Here is a 17168-nt window from a genome sequence, read left to right as displayed (position 1 = left end):
CTATCAAAGCGTGGGTTTTCGGATTCGGTTATTGATACATTGATACAGGCTCGGAAACCTGTGTGAATCCAAGAGTTACTCATGGAGTAAGGTTAGGATTCCTAGGATATTGGCTTTTCTACAAGAAGGTTTAGAAAAGGGCTTATCCGCTAGTTCACTAAAGGGACAGATTTCTGCTCTGTCTATTCTTTTACACAAGCGTCTGGCAGGGAATCCAGACGTCCAGGCTTTTTGTCAGGCTTTGGCTAGGATTAAGCCTGTGTTTAAGGCTGTTTCTCCTCCGTGGAGCTTAAACTTGGTTCTTAAAGTTCTTCAGGGTGTTCCGTTTGAACCCCTTCATTCCATTGATATTAAGCTTTTATCTTGGAAAGTTCTGTTTTTGATGGCTATTTCCTCGGCTCGAAGAGTCTCAGAGTTATCTGCCTTACATTGTGATTCTCCTTATCTGATCTTTCATTCAGACAAGGTAGTCCTGCGTACTAAACCTGGGTTTTTGCCTAAGGTTGTTTCTAACAGGAATATCAATCAAGAGATTGTTGTTCCATCATTGTGTCCTAATCCTTCTTCAAAGAAGGAACGTCTTTTGCATAATCTACACGTGGTCCGTGCCCTGAAGTTCTACTTACAGGCAACTAAAGATTTTCGACAAACTTCTTCCCTGTTTGTCGTTTACTCTGGACAGAGGAGAGGTCAAAAGGCTTCGGCTACCTCTCTCTCTTTTTGACTTCGTAGCATAATAAGTTTAGCCTATGAGACTGCTGGACAGCAGCCTCCTGAAAGAATTACAGCTCATTCCACTAGAGCTGTGGCTTCCCCTTGGGCCTTTAAAAATGAGGCCTCTGTTGAACAGATTTGCAAGGCTGCAACTTGGTCTTCACTTCATACTTTTTCCAAATTTTACAAATTTGACACTTTTGCTTCTTCGGAGGCTGTTTTTGGGAGAAAGGTTCTACAGGCAGTGGTTCCTTCTGTTTAATGTTCCTGCCTTGTCCCTCCCTTCATCCGTGTACTTTAGCTTTGGTATTGGTATCCCATAAGTAATGGATGACCCGTGGACTGAACACACTTAACAAGAGAAAACATAATTTATGCTTACCTGATAAATTTATTTCTCTTGTAGTGTGTTCAGTCCACGGCCCGCCCTGTCTTTTTGAGGCAGGTTCTAAATTCTAAATTATAACTCCAGTCACCACTGCACCCTATAGTTTCTCCTTTCTCGTCTTGTTTCGGTCGAATGACTGGATATGACATGTGAGGGGAGGAGCTATATAGCAGCTCTGCTTGGGTGATCCTCTTGCAACTTCCTGTTGGGAAGGAGAATATATCCCATAAGTAATGGATGACCCGTGGACTGAACACACTACAAGAGAAATAAATTTATCAGGTAAGCATAAATTATGTTTTTTTTATTTTAAACTTGTCACCTCTTCACCTTTTTAGTTTCTCCTTTTGCTTCCTGTACCTTCGGTCGAATGACTGGGGGGTGGAGCTAAGGGAGGAGCTATATAGACAGCTCTACTGTGGTTCTCTTTCCCACTTCCTGTTAGCAGGAGGATAATATCCCACAAGTAAAGGATGAATCTGTGGACTCGTCGTACCATAGAAGAAATTAATTTATCAGGTAAGCATAAATTTACTCAATTTTGCCTCAAGATAAAGTCTAAAGGCAAATCTAAAGCTTCTAATCGGTTTTGTTCCTTTCATCAGAATAGAAAACCATTACTTCCCCTAAAGACTCTGGCTCCAATTGGGAAGCCATCCTCGAGTTGAAATAAATCCAAGCCTTACAAGAAACCAAAGCCAGCCCCCAAGTCTGCATGAAGGTGCGGCCCTCAATCTAGTTTTGCTGGTGGGGGCCAGATTGAAATTATTTCAAGACATTTAGGCAAGTTCCATTTGGAATCATTGGATTTAGCATATTGTCTCCCAGAGGTATCGAATAGGTTTCAGAATAAGACCTTCTGTGAGAAGATTTTTTTCTCTCACATTCCAACAAATCCTGTGAAAGCTCAGGCTTTTCTGAAGTGTGTTTTGGAACTAGAACTTTCAGGAGTGATTGTACCAGTTCCATTTCTGGAACAGGGTCTGGGTTTTTATTCAAATCTATTCATTGTCCCGAAGAAGGAAAACTCTTTCAGACCAGTCCTGGATCTGAAGTTTTTAAATCATTTTGTAGGAGTCTCAACTTTCAAGATGGTGACTAAGAACTATTCTGCCTTTTGTTCAGCAAGGTCATTATATTTCCACGATAGACTTACAGGATGCATATCTTCACATTCCGATTCATCCAGACCACTATCGGTTTCTGAGATTCTCTTTTCTAGACGAGCATTACCAGTTTGTTGCTCTTCCATTTGGCCTAGCAACAGCTCCAAGAATCTTTCAGAAGGTTCTCAGTGCCCTTCTATCTGTAATCAGAGAGCAGGGTATTGCGGTGTTTCCTTATTTGGATGATATCTTGGTACTGGCTCAATCTTTACATTTAGCAGAATCTCACACAAATCAACTTGTGTTGTTTCTTCAAAGACATGGTTGGAGAATCAATTTACCGAAGAGTTCCTTGATTCCTCAGACAAGGGTCACCTTTTTAGGTTTCCAGATAGATTCAGCGTCCATGACTCTGTCTTTTAACAGAAAAGAGACAAATAAAATTGGTTTCTGCCTGTCGAAACCTTTAGTCTCGATCATTCCCTTCAGTGGCTATGTGCATGGGAGTTTTGGGTCTCATGACTGCAGCATCGGACGCGATCCCCTTTGCTCGTTGTCATATTAGCTCTCTGCAGCTTTGCATGCTGAATCAATGGTGCAGGGATTATACTCTGATATCACAGTTGATATACTAATATCCCAACATTTAACTCTCTCTGTACTGGTGGTTAGTCCATCATCGGATTCTTCAAAGGGCCTCTTTTGTTCATCCTGCCTGGACTGTGATTTCAACAGATGCAAGTATCACAGGTTGGGGAGCTGTCTGTGGGTCTCTGACAGCACAAGGAGTTTGGAATACTCAAGAGGCAAGGTTACCAATCAATATTTTAGAACTCTGCTATTTTCAGGGCTCTTCAGGCTTGGCCGCTATTAAAGAGAGAATTATTCATTCATTTTCAGACAGACTATCAAAACTGTGGCATATGTCAATCATCAAGGGGGGACTCGGTCCTTTAGCAATGAAAGAAGTATCTTGGATACTGTCTTGGGCGGAATCCAATTCCTGTCTAATTTCTGCGATACATATCCCAGGTGTAGACAATTGGAAGCGGATTATATTAGCCGCCAGTTCTTACATCCAGGGGAGTGGTCTCTCCATCCAGATGCATTTTATCAGATTGTACAGATGTGGGATCTTCCCAAAATAGATCTGATGGCATCCCATCTAAACAAGAAGCTTCCCAGGTATCTTCCCAGGTCCAGGGATCCTCAGGCGGTGGTGGTGGATGCGTTAGCAGTTTTTACCAACCTGCTTATTTTTCCGCCTCTAGTTCTCCTTCCAAGGGTGATCTCCAAGATCATAATGGAACAATTGCATGTGTTTCTGATAGCACTGGCATGGCCTCAAAGGTTTTGGTATGTGGATCTTGTCCGGATGTCCAGTTGCCAACCTTGGCCACTTCCTTTAAGGCCAGACTTTCTGTCTCAGGGGCCGTTTTTCCATCAGGATCTCAAATCGCTAAATTTGAAGGTATGGAAATTTAACACTTAGTGCTTAGTCATAGAGGTTCCTCTGACTCAGTGATTAATACTATGCTTCAGGCATGTAAGCCTGTTTCAAGGAAGATTTATTATCGGGTTTGGAAAACCTATTTTTCATGGTGTTCTTTTTATAAATTCTCTTGGCATTCTTTTAGAATCCCTAGAATTTTACAGTTTCTTCAGGATGGTTTGGATAAAGGTTTGTCTGCAAATACTTTGAAGGGACAAATCTCTGCGCTTTCTGTTTTATTTCATAGAAAGATTGCTAAGCTTCCTGATATTTACTGTTTTGTTCAGGCTTTGGTTTGTATCAAGCCTGTTATTAAATCCATGTCTTCTCCTTGGAGTCTTAATTTGGTTTTAAAAGCTTTGCAGACTCCTCCGTTTGAGCCTATGCATTCTCTGGATATTATAATACTTTCTTGGAAAGTATTTTTCCTTTTGCCTATGTCTTCTGCTAGAAGAGTTTCTGAATTGTCTGCTCTCTTGTGTGTCTCCTTTTCTGATTTTTTTATTCAGGATAAAGCTGTTTTGTGGATTTCGTTTAAATTTCTTCCTAAGGTTGTGAATTCTAACAACATTAGTAGGGAAATTGTTGTTCCTTCTTTGTGTCCTAGTCCTAAGAATGCTCTTGAAAGATCTTTACATTCTTTAGATGTTGTAAGGGCTTTGAAATATTATATCAAAGCTACTAAGGATTTTAGAAAGACTTCCAGTCTATTTTTTTGTTTTTTCTGTTTCCAGGAAAGGCCAGAAAGCTTCTGCCATTTCTTTGGAATCGTAGTTAAAGCTTTTGATTCACAAGGCTTATTTGGAGGCGGGACAGTCTCCGCCTCAGAGAATTACAGCTCATTCTACTAGATCAGTCGCCACTTCTTGGGCTTTTAAGAATGAAGCTTCAGTTGATCAGATTTGCAAAGCAGCAACTTGGTCTTCTTTGCATACATTTACTAAATTTTACCGTTTTGATGTATTTTCATCTGCAGCAGCAGTATTTGGTAGAAAAGTTCTTCAGGCAGCTGGCTGTTTGATTCTTCTGCTTATGACTTAAGTTTTTTTTCTTGTAATTTATAAGAGACTTATTTTTTTGTAGATTTAATTTTTTAATCGGAAATAGCTGTTTTTATTTATTTTATTTTATTTTTTTTAAATAATTTTTGAGGTTATAAACGTATTATACATTTTATGCAATGCAAACGGAATGCACAATACAGAGACATAATATTGCACTCAGAGATACAAAAACTTTGTGAGAAGAGGTTGAAAAGTACCTCTGCTCTTAAAACCTCGTTTTTACAGAAGTCACCTTTTGTTTACATATTTTCTTTCGCTAGGCTTTCTGATTAATCTACAAGAAACATTAAAGGCATGACCATTGAGATAATAATGTCTTGAAAAAGGCCCACATTAAGGGCCAAAACGCGTTGTCATACATGGTAAGTTTCATTCTGATTGCTGACTCAGCATTTTCCATAAACTTTTATTTAGGGAATACTACTAAGAAGGAATTATTTTCACAAAGCTCATAACTAGGGCATATTTAATCATTTGGGAACAAAAACCTTATACATATATATATATTTTTACATTTATTTCACATTTTGTTTTTCTCAGGAATTTTTAACGAATATTTCTCCAACATAGGTGTGTCCGGTCCACGGCGTCATCCTTACTTGTGGGATATTCTCTTCCCCAACAGGAAATGGCAAAGAGCCCAGCAAAGCTGGTCACATGATCCCTCCTAGGCTCCGCCTACCCCAGTCATTCTCTTTGCCGTTGTACAGGCAACATCTCCACGGAGATGGCTTAGAGTTTTTTAGTGTTTAACTGTAGTTTTTCATTATTCAATCAAGAGTTTGTTATTTTTAAATAGTGCTGGTACGTACTATTTACTCAGAAACAGAAAAGAGATGAAGAATTCTGTTTGTATGAGGAAAATGATTTTAGCAACCGTAACTAAAATCCATGGCTGTTCCACACAGGACTGTTGAGAGCAATTAACTTCAGTTGGGGGAACAGTTTGCAGTCCCTTGCTGCTTGAGGTATGACACATTCTAACAAGACGATGTAATGCTGGAAGCTGTCATTTTCCCTATGGGATCCGGTAAGCCATGTTTATTACGATTGTAAATAAGGGCTTCACAAGGGCTTATTTAAACTGTAGACTTTTTCTGGGCTAAATCGATTGATTATTAACACATATTTAGCCTTGAGGAATCATTTTATCTGGGTATTTTGATATAATAATATCGGCAGGCACTGTTTTAGACACCTTATTCTTTAGGGGCTTTCCCAAAGCATAGGCAGAGTCTCATTTTCGCGCCGGTGTTGCGCACTTGTTTTTGAGAATGGCATGCAGTCGCATGTGAGAGGAGCTCTGATACTTATAAAAGACTTCTGAAGGCGTCATTTGGTATCGTATTCCCCTTTGGGTTTGGTTGGGTCTCAGCAAAGCAGATACCAGGGACTGTAAAGGGGTTTAAAGCTTAAAACGGCTCCGGTTCCGTTATTTTAAGGGTTAAAGCTTCCAAAATTGGTGTGCAATATTTTCAAGGCTTTAAGACGCTGTGGTGAAAATTTGGTGAATTTTGAACAATTCCTTCATGTTTTTTCGCAATTGCAGTAATAAAGTGTGTTCAGTTTAAAATTTAAAGTGACAGTAACGGTTTTATTTTAAAACGTTTTTTGTACTTTCTGATCAAGTTTATGCCTGTTTAACATGTCTGAACTACCAGATAGACTGTGTTCTGAATGTGGGGAAGCCAGAATTCCTATTCATTTAAATAAATGTGATTTATGTGATAATGACAATGATGCCCAAGATGATTCCTCAAGTGAGGGGAGTAAGCATGGTACTGCATCATTCCCTCCTTCGTCTACACGAGTCTTGCCCACTCAGGAGGCCCCTAGTACATCTAGCGCGCCAATACTCCTTACTATGCAACAATTAACGGCTGTAATGGATAATTCTGTCAAAAACATTTTAGCCAAAATGAACCCTTGTCAGCGTAAGCGTGGCTGCTCTGTTTTAGTTACTGAAGAGCATGACGACGCTGATATTAATATCTCTGAAGGGCCCCTAACCCAATCTGAGGGGGCCAGGGAGGTTTTGTCTGAGGGAGAAATTACTGATTTAGGGAACATTTCTCAGCAGGCTGAATCTGATGTGATTACATTTAAATTTAAATTGGAACATCTCCGCATTTTGCTTAAGGAGGTATTATCCACTCTGGATGATTGTGAAAATTTAGTCATCCCAGAGAAACTATGTAAAATGGACAAGTTCCTAGAGGTGCCGGGGCTCCCAGAAGCTTTTCCTATACCCAAGCGGGTGGCGGACATTGTTAATAAAGAATGGGAAAGGCCCGGTATTCCTTTCGTCCCTCCCCCCATATTTAAAAAATTGTTTCCTATGGTCGACCCCAGAAAGGACTTATGGCAGTCAGTCCCCAAGGTCGAGGGAGCGGTTTCTACTTTAAACAAACGCACCACTATTCCCATAGAGGATAGTTGTGCTTTCAAAGATCCTATGGATAAAAAATTAGAAGGTTTGCTTAAAAAGATGTTTGTTCAGCAGGGTTACCTTCTACAACCCATTTCATGCATTGTCCCTGTCACTACTGCCGCATATTTCTGGTTTGATGAACTGCTTAAGGTGCTCGATAGTGACTCTCCTCCTTATGAGGAGATTATGGACAGAATCAATGCTCTCAAATTGGATAATTCTTTCACTCTAGACGCCTCTTTGCAATTGGCTAAGTTAGCGGCTAAGAACTCTGGGTTTGCTATTGTGGCGCGCAGAGCGCTTTGGTTGAAATCTTGGTCGGCTGATGCGTCTTCCAAGAACAAGCTACTAAACATTCCTTTCAAGGGGAAAACGTTGTTTGGTCCTGACTTGAAAGAGATTATCTCTGATATCACTGGGGGTAAGGGCCACGCCCTTCCTCAGGATCGGCCTTTCAAGGCAAAAAATAGACCTAATTTTCGTCCCTTTCGTAAAAACGGACCAGCCCAAGGTGCTACGTCCTCTAAGCAAGAGGGTAATACTTCTCAGGCCAAGCCAGCTTGGAGACCAATGCAAGGCTGGAACAAGGGAAAGCAGGCCAAGAAACCTGCCACTGCTACCAAGACAGCATGAAATATTGGCCCCCGATCCGGGACCGGATCTGGTGGGGGGCAGACTCTCTCTCTTCGCTCAGGCTTGGGCAAGAGATGTTCTGGATCCTTGGGCGCTAGAAATAGTCTCCCAGGGTTATCTTCTGGAATTCAAGGGACTTCCCCCAAGGGGGAGGTTCCACAGGTCGCAGTTGTCTTCAGACCACATAAAAAGACAGGCGTTCTTACATTGTGTAGAAGACCTGTTAAAAATGGGAGTGATTCATCCTGTTCCATTAAGAGAACAAGGGATGGGGTTCTACTCCAATCTGTTCATAGTTCCCAAAAAAGAGGGAACGTTCAGACCAATCCTAGATCTCAAGATCTTAAACAAATTTCTCAAGGTCCCATCGTTCAAGATGGAAACCATTCGAACTATCCTTCCTTCCATCCAGGAAGGTCAATTCATGACCACGGTGGATTTAAAGGATGCGTATCTACATATTCCTATCCACAAGGAACATCATCGGTTCCTAAGGTTTGCATTCCTGGACAAACATTACCAGTTCGTGGCGCTTCCTTTCGGATTAGCCACTGCTCCAAGGATTTTCACAAAGGTACTAGGGTCCCTTCTAGCGGTGCTAAGACCAAGGGGCATTGCAGTAGTACCTTACCTGGACGACATTCTGATTCACGGACATTGTCCTGGCCTTTCTCAGATCTCACGGCTGGAAAGTGAACGTGGAAAAGAGTTCTCTATCCCCGTCAACAAGGGTTCCCTTCTTGGGAACAATTATAGACTCCTTAGAAATGAGGATCTTTCTAACAGAGGCCAGAAAAACAAAGCTTCTGGACTCTTGTCGGATACTTCATTCCGTTCCTCTTCCTTCCATAGCTCAGTGCATGGAAGTGATCGGGTTGATGGTGGCGGCGATGGACATAGTTCCTTTTGCGCGCATTCATCTAAGACCATTACAACTGTGCATGCTCAGTCAGTGGAATGGGGACTATACAGACTTGTCTCCGAAGATACAAGTAAATCAGAGGACCAGAGACTCACTCCGTTGGTGGCTGTCCCTGGACAATCTGTCTCAAGGGATGATGTTCCACAGACCAGAGTGGGTCATTGTCACGACCGACGCCAGTCTGATAGGCTGGGGCGCGGTCTGGGGATCCCTGAAAGCTCAGGGTCTTTGGTCTCGGGAAGAATCTCTTCTACCGATAAATATTCTGGAACTGAGAGCGATATTCAATGCTCTCCAGGCCTGGCCCCAGCTTGCGAGGACCAGGTTCATACGGTTTCAATCAGACAACATGACGACTGTTGCGTACATCAACCATCAGGGGGGAACAAGGAGTTCCCTAGCGATGGAAGAAGTAACCAAAATTATTCTTTGGGCGGAGTCTCACTCCTGCCACCTGTCTGCTATCCACATCCCAGGAGTGGAAAATTGGGAAGCGGATTTTCTGAGTCGGCAGACATTGCATCCGGGGGAGTGGGAACTCCATCCGGAAATCTTTGCCCAAGTCACTCACCTGTGGGGCATTCCAGACATGGATCTGATGGCCTCTCGTCAGAACTTCAAAGTTCCTTGCTACGGGGCCAGATCCAGGGATCCCAAGGCGGCTCTAGTGGATGCACTAGTAGCACCTTGGACCTTCAAACTAGCTTATGTGTTCCCGCCATTTCCTCTCATCCCCAGGCTGATAGCCAGGATCAAGCAGGAGAGGGCGTCGGTGATCTTGATAGCTCCTGCGTGGCCACGCAGGACTTGGTATGCAGATCTGGTGAATATGTCATCGGCTCCACCTTGGAAGCTACCTTTGAGACGAGACCTTCTTGTTCAGGGTCCGTTCGAACATCCGAATCTGGTTTCACTCCAGCTGACTGCTTGGAGATTGAACGCTTGATTTTATCGAAGCGAGGATTCTCAGATTCTGTTATCGATACTCTTGTTCAGGCCAGAAAGCCTGTGACTAGAAAGATTTACCACAAAATTTGGAAAAAATATATCTGTTGGTGTGAATCTAAAGGATTCCCTTGGGACAAGGTTAAGATTCCTAGGATTCTATCCTTCCTTCAAGAAGGATTGGAAAAAGGATTATCTGCAAGTTCCCTGAAGGGACAGATTTCTGCCTTGTCGGTATTACTTCACAAAAAGCTGGCAGCTGTGCCAGATGTTCAAGCCTTTGTTCAGGCTCTGGTTAGAATCAAGCCTGTTTACAAACCTTTGACTCCTCCTTGGAGTCTCAATTTAGTTCTTTCAGTTCTTCAGGGGGTTCCGTTTGAACCCTTACATTCCGTTGATATTAAGTTATTATCTTGGAAAGTTTTGTTTTTAGTTGCGATTTCTTCTGCTAGAAGAGTCTCAGAATTATCTGCTCTGCAGTGTTCTCCTCCTTATCTGGTGTTCCATGCAGATAAGGTGGTTTTACGTACTAAACCTGGTTTTCTTCCAAAAGTTGTTTCTAACAAAAACATTAACCAGGAGATTATCGTACCTTCTCTGTGTCCAAAACCAGTTTCAAAGAAGGAACGTTTGTTGCACAATTTGGATGTTGTTCGCGCTCTAAAATTCTATTTAGATGCTACAAAGGATTTTAGACAAACATCTTCCTTGTTTGTTGTTTATTCAGGTAAAAGGAGAGGTCAAAAAGCAACTTCTACCTCTCTCTCTTTTTGGATTAAAAGCATCATCAGATTGGCTTACGAGACTGCCGGACGGCAGCCTCCCGAAAGAATCACAGCTCATTCCACTAGGGCTGTGGCTTCCACATGGGCCTTCAAGAACGAGGCTTCTGTTGATCAGATATGTAGGGCAGCGACTTGGTCTTCACTGCACACTTTTACCAAATTTTACAAGTTTGATACTTTTGCTTCTTCTGAGGCTATTTTTGGGAGAAAGGTTTTGCAAGCCGTGGTGCCTTCCATTTAGGTGACCTGATTTGCTCCCTCCCTTCATCCGTGTCCTAAAGCTTTGGTATTGGTTCCCACAAGTAAGGATGACGCCGTGGACCGGACACACCTATGTTGGAGAAAACAGAATTTATGTTTACCTGATAAATTTCTTTCTCCAACGGTGTGTCCGGTCCACGGCCCGCCCTGGTTTTTTTAATCAGGTCTGATATTTTATTTTCTTTAACTACAGTCACCACGGTACCATATGGTTTCTCCTATGCAAATATTCCTCCTTAACGTCGGTCGAATGACTGGGGTAGGCGGAGCCTAGGAGGGATCATGTGACCAGCTTTGCTGGGCTCTTTGCCATTTCCTGTTGGGGAAGAGAATATCCCACAAGTAAGGATGACGCCGTGGACCGGACACACCGTTGGAGAAAGAAATTTATCAGGTAAACATAAATTCTGTTTTTTCTACTGTTTTTTTTTATTGTTTTCATATAAATATGTGTGTGTATATATATATATATATATATATATATATATATATATATATATATATATATATATATATAGCTATATATATATATATATATAGATATATATATATAGCTATATATATATATAGATAGATAGATAGATCTGGGTAAGATATGCAAATTCTCAGTTTCTCCAACATTGGTGTGTCCGGTCCACGGCGTCATCCTTACTTGTGGGAATATTCTCTTCCCCAACAGGAAATGGCAAAGAGCACAGCAAAAGCTGCCCATATAGCCCCCCCTCTGGCTCCGCCCCCCAATCATTCTCTTTGCCGCTCTGAACAAGTAGCATCTCCACGGAGATGGTGAAGAGTATGTGGTGTTAGTTGTAGTTTTTTATCCTTCTATCAAGAGCTAAATCGATTGCTTTATTCAATATTTATATGTGGTTTGAAGTGTTTTTAAACTTGAGAATACTTTGGTAACGTTTTTAAGCGCCAGGCAGTCGTTTAGACACCTTTCCCAGTCAGGAAGGGCCTTTCACTCTTGTAGGCAGAGCCTCATTTTCGCGCCTTAATTGCGCAGTTTCTTTTGGATGCAGTGCATGCAGCTTCATGTGAGAGGGTCTGGTGGCTATTGAAAACGTTACTGGAAGGCTTATTTCTGTGGCGAATAACCCCCAAGGACAGGTGAAGCCGCAGCAAACGCTGTGGCTGGGACTGTAGTGGGTTTAAATTTGTTATTTTGATAAAACAGCTCCGGTTTCCTCATTTAAGGGGCTACAAACTTGAAAATTGGTGTGCAATACTTTTAAAGCATTAAGACACTAGGGTGCAAATTTGGTAAGGATCGGATTTTTCCTTCATAGTTTTTCACACATTCAGAAATAAAGTGTGCTCTGTTTAACATTTAAAGAGACAGTAACGGTTTTGTTTAAAAAACGGTTTGATTGCATTAATAGCCTGTATAAGCCTGTCTAACATGTCTGTACCTTCAGATAGAACATGTTCTGTATGTATGGAGGCCAAGGTGGTCCCCCCTTTAAATGTATGTGATAATTGTGCCATGGCGTCCAAACAGAGTAAGGACAGTACTGTCACATTTAATAAGGTTGCCCAAGATGATTCCTCAAGTGAAGGTAGTGGGGATAGTTCATCATCCTCTCCTTCTGTGTCAACACCAGTTATGCCCGCGCAGGCGACACCTAGTACATCTAGCGCGCCAATGCTTGTTACTATGCAACAGTTAACGGCAGTTATGGATAATTCTATAGCTAATATTTTATCCAAAATGCCAGCATATCAAAGAAAGCGTGATTGCTCAGTTTTAAATACAGAGGATGAGCAAGAGTGCGCTGACGAGAATTTATCTGTCATACCCTCACACCAGTCAGAATTGGCAGTGAGGGAGGGTCTGTCGGAGGGAGAAATTTCTGATTCAGGAAAAATTTCTCAACAGGCAGAACCTGATGTTGTGACGTTTAAATTTAAGTTAGAACATCTCCGCGCCCTGCTTAAGGAGGTACTAACTACTCTGGACGATTGTGACTCTTTGGTCATTCCAGAAAAATTGTGCAAAATGGACAAATTCCTAGAGGTCCCTGTGCACCCTGATGCCTTTCCGATACCCAAAAGGGTGGCGGACATAGTGACCAAGGAGTGGGAGAAACCAGGCACACCTTTTGTCCCACCTCCTATATTTAAGAAAATGTTCCCCATTGTAGACCCAAGGAGGGATGCATGGCAAACAGTCCCTAAGGTTGAGGGGGCAGTTTCTACGTTGGCCAAACGCACGACTATTCCCATCGAGGACAGTTGTGCTTTCAAAGATCCTATGGATAAAAAATTGGAGGGTTTGCTTAAAAATATATTTGTTCAGCAAGGTTTCCTCCAACCAATTTCGTGCATTATTCCTGTCACAACGGTGGCGTGTTTTTGGTTCGAAGAACTAGAAAATTCGCTCAATAAGGTTTTCAAATTCAGTGATAGATACTCTGGTCCAAGCCAGAAAACCTGTGACTAGGAAGATTTACCATAAAATATGGAAAAAATATATCTGTTGGTGTGAATCCAAGGGATTCTCCTGGAGTCTAAATTTTCAGTTCTTCAAGGGGTTCCGTTTGAACCTTTACATTCCATAGATATCAAGTTACTATCTTGGAAAGTTCTGTTTTTGGTTGTTATTTCTTCTGCTAGAAGAGTTTCTGAATTATCTGCTTTGCAGTGTGATCCACCCTATCTGGTGTTCCATTCGGATAAGGTTGTTTTGCGTACTAAACCTGGTTTTCTTCCAAAAGTAGTTTCCAACAAGAATATTAACCAGGAAATAGTTGTTCCTTCTCTGTGTCCGAATCCAGTGTCAAAGAAGGAACGTTTCTTACACAATTTAGATGTGGTCCGTGCTTTAAAGTTCTATTTAGACGCAACAAAGGATTTCAGACAAACTTCATCTTTGTTGTTTTCTCTGGCAAGAGGAGAGGACAAAAAGCTACTGCTTCCTCTTTCTTTCTGGCTGAAAAGCATCATACGATTGGCTTATGAGACTGCCGGACGGCAGCCTCCTGAACGAATCACAGCTCACTCTACTAGGGCTGTGGCTTCCACATGGGCCTTCAAGAACGAGGCTTCTGTTGATCAGATATGTAAGGCAGCGACTTGGTCTTCTCTGCACACTTTTGCCAAATTTTACAAATTCGATACTTATGCTTCTTCGGAGGCTATTTTTGGGAGAAAGGTTTTGCAAGCCGTGGTGCCTTCTGTTTAGGTAACCTGATTTGCTCCCTCCCTTCATCCGTGTCCTAAAGCTTTGGTATTGGTTCCCACAAGTAAGGATGACGCCGTGGACCGGACACACCAATGTTGGAGAAAACAGAATTTATGCTTACCTGATAAATTTCATTCTCCAACGGTGTGTCCGGTCCACGGCCCGCCCTGGTTCTTTAATCAGGTTTGAAAAATGTCTTTCTTTCATGTAATTAACAAGAGTCCATGAGCTAGTGACGTATGGGATATACATTCCTACCAGGAGGGGCAAAGTTTCCCAAACCTTAAAATGCCTATAAATACACCCCTCACCACACCCACAAATCAGTTTTACAAACTTTGCCTCCAAGGGAGGTGGTGAAGTAAGTTTGTGCTAGATTCTACGTTGATATGCGCTCCGCAGCAAGTTGGAGCCCGGTTTTCCTCTCAGCGTGCAGTGAATGTCAGAGGGATGTGAAGAGAGTATTGCCTATTGAATGCAGTGATCTCCTTCTACGGGGTCTATTTCATAAGGTTCTCTGTTATCGGTCGTAGAGATTCATCTCTTACCTCCCTTTTCAGATCGACGATATACTCTTATATTTACCATTACCTCTACTGATTCTCGTTTCAGTACTGGTTTGGCTTTCTACAAACATGTAGATGAGTGTCCTGGGGTAAGTAAGTCTTATTTTCTGTGACACTCTAAGCTATGGTTGGGCACTTTATTTATAAAGTTCTAAATATATGTATTCAAACATTTATTTGCCTTGACTCAGAATGTTCAACTTTCCTTATTTTCAGACAGTCAGTTTCATATTTGGGATTATGCATTGAATTATCATATTTTTCTTACCTCAAAAATTTGACTTTTTTCCCTGTGGGCTGTTAGGCTCGCGGGGGCTGAAAATGCTTCATTTTATTGCGTCATTCTTGGCGCGGACTTTTTTGGCGCAAAAATTCTTTTCCGTTTCCGGCGTCATACGTGTCGCCGGAAGTTGCGTCATTTTTTGACGTTATTTTGCGCCAAAAATGTCGGCGTTCCGGATGTGGCGTCATTTTTGGCGCCAAAAGCATTTAGGCGCCAAATAATGTGGGCGTCTTATTTGGCGCTAAAAAATATGGGCGTCGCTTTTGTCTCTACATTATTTCAGTCTCATTTTTCATTTGCTTCTGGTTGCTAGAAGCTTGATATTTGGCATTCTTTCCCATTCCTGAAACTGTCTTATAAGGAATTTGATCTATTTTGCTTTATATGTTGTTTTTTTCTCTTACATATTGCAAGATGTCTCACGTTGCATCTGAGCCAGAAGATACTACAGGAAAATCACTGCCTGCTGGATCTACCAAAGCTAAGTGTATCTGCTGTAAACTTTTGGTAGCTATTCCTCCAGCTGTTGTTTGTAATAATTGTCATGACAAACTTGTTAAAGCAGATAATATTTCCTTTAGTAATGTACCATTGCCTGTTGCAGTTCCCTCAACATCTAAGGTGCAGAATGTTCCTGATAACATAAGAGATTTTGTTTCTGAATCCATAAAGAAGGCTTTGTCTGTTATTTCTCCTTCTAGTAAACGTAAAAAGTCTTTTAAATCTTCTCTCTCTACAGATGAATTTTTAAATGAACACCATCATTCTGATTCTTTGGACTCTTCTGGTTCAGAGGATTCTATCTCAGAGATTGATGCTGATAAATCTTCATATTTATTTAAGATGGAATTTATTCGCTCTTTACTTAAAGAAGTACTAATTGCTTTAGAAATAGAGGATTCTAGTCCTCTTGATACTAATTCTATACGTTTGGATAAGGTTTTTAAAGCTCCTGCGGTTATTCCAGAAGTTTTTCCTGTTCCTAATGCTATTTCTGCAGTAATTTCCAAAGAATGGGATAAATTGGGTAATTCATTTACTCCTTCTAAACGTTTTAAGCAATTATATCCTGTTCCGCCTGACAGGTTAGAATTTTGGGACAAAATCCCTAAAGTTGATGGGGCTATTTCTACCCTTGCTAAACGTACTACCATTCCTACGTCAGATGGTACCTCGTTTAAGGATCCTTTAGATAGGAAAATTGAATCTTTTCTAAGAAAAGCTTATCTGTGTTCAGGTAATCTTCTTAGACCTGCTATATCATTGGCTGATGTTGCTGCAGCTTCAACTTTTTGATTGGAAACTCTAGCGCAACAAGTAACAAATCGTGATTCTCATGATATTATTATTCTTCTCCAGCATGCTAATAATTTTATCTGTGATGCCATTTTTGATATTATTAGAGTTGATGTTAGGTTTATGTCTCTGGCTATCTTAGCCAGAAGAGCTTTATGGCTTAAGACTTGGAATGCTGATATGGCTTCTAAATCAACTCTACTTTCCATTTCTTTCCAGGGAAACAAATTATTTGGTTCTCAGTTGGATTCTATTATTTCAACTGTTACTGGTGGGAAAGGAACTTTTTTACCACAGGATAAAAAATCTAAAGGTAAAAACAGGGCTAACAATCGTTTTCGTTCCTTTCGTTTCAACAAAGAACAAAAGCCTGATCCTTCGTCCTCAGGAGCAGTTTCAGTTTGGAAACCATCTCCAGTCTGGAATAAATCCAAGCCTGCTAGAAAGGCAAAGCCTGCTTCTAAGTTCACATGAAGGTACGGCCCTCATTCCAGTTCAGCTGGTAGGGGGCAGGTTACGTTTTTTCAAAGAAATTTGGATCAATTCTGTTCACAATCTTTGGATTCAGAACATTGTTTCAGAAGGGTACAGATTTGGTTTCAAGATGAGACCTCCTGCAAAGAGATTTTTTCTTTCCCGTGTCCCAGTAAATCCAGTGAAAGCTCAAGCATTTCTGAATTGTGTTTCAGATCTAGAGTTGGCTGGAGTAATTATGCCAGTTCCAGTTCCGGAACAGGGGATGGGGTTTTATTCAAATCTCTTCATTGTACCAAAGAAGGAGAATTCCTTCAGACCAGTTCTGGATCTAAAATTATTGAATCGTTATGTAAGGATACCAACATTCAAGATGGTAACTGTAAGGACTATATTGCCTTTTGTTCAGCAAGGGAATTATATGTCCACAATAGATTTACAGGATGCATATCTGCATATTCCGATTCATCCAGATCATTATCAGTTCCTGAGATTCTCTTTTCTAGACAAGCATTACCAATTTGTGGCTCTACCGTTTGGCCTTGCTACAGCTCCAAGAATTTTCACAAAGATTCTCGGTGCCCTTCTGTCTGTAATCAGAGAACAGGGTATTGTGGTATTTCC

The 17168-nt window shown here is 41.3% G+C and overlaps 2 protein-coding genes across 5 annotated transcripts in view; both read left to right on the top strand.

Annotated features, from left to right (window-relative positions):
- Positions 1-1416, top strand: part of LOC128645029 (uncharacterized) — a 99605-nt gene extending 98189 nt beyond the window's left edge. The window contains exon 2 of the mRNA XM_053697760.1: positions 1385-1416. The gene's annotated coding sequence lies outside the window, so the exon portion shown is untranslated. The remainder of the gene's footprint in view (positions 1-1384) is intronic.
- BAZ1A (bromodomain adjacent to zinc finger domain 1A) overlaps positions 1-17168 on the top strand; it is a 762668-nt gene that overhangs the window by 514179 nt on the left and 231321 nt on the right. The gene's annotated exons all lie outside the window — the stretch shown is intronic.

The sequence above is a fragment of the Bombina bombina genome, chromosome 1 (genome assembly GCF_027579735.1).
Source record: "Bombina bombina isolate aBomBom1 chromosome 1, aBomBom1.pri, whole genome shotgun sequence".
In the NCBI taxonomy this organism is placed as follows: Eukaryota; Metazoa; Chordata; class Amphibia; order Anura; family Bombinatoridae; genus Bombina; species Bombina bombina.
This window is presented reverse-complemented; position numbering and strand designations above follow the sequence as displayed.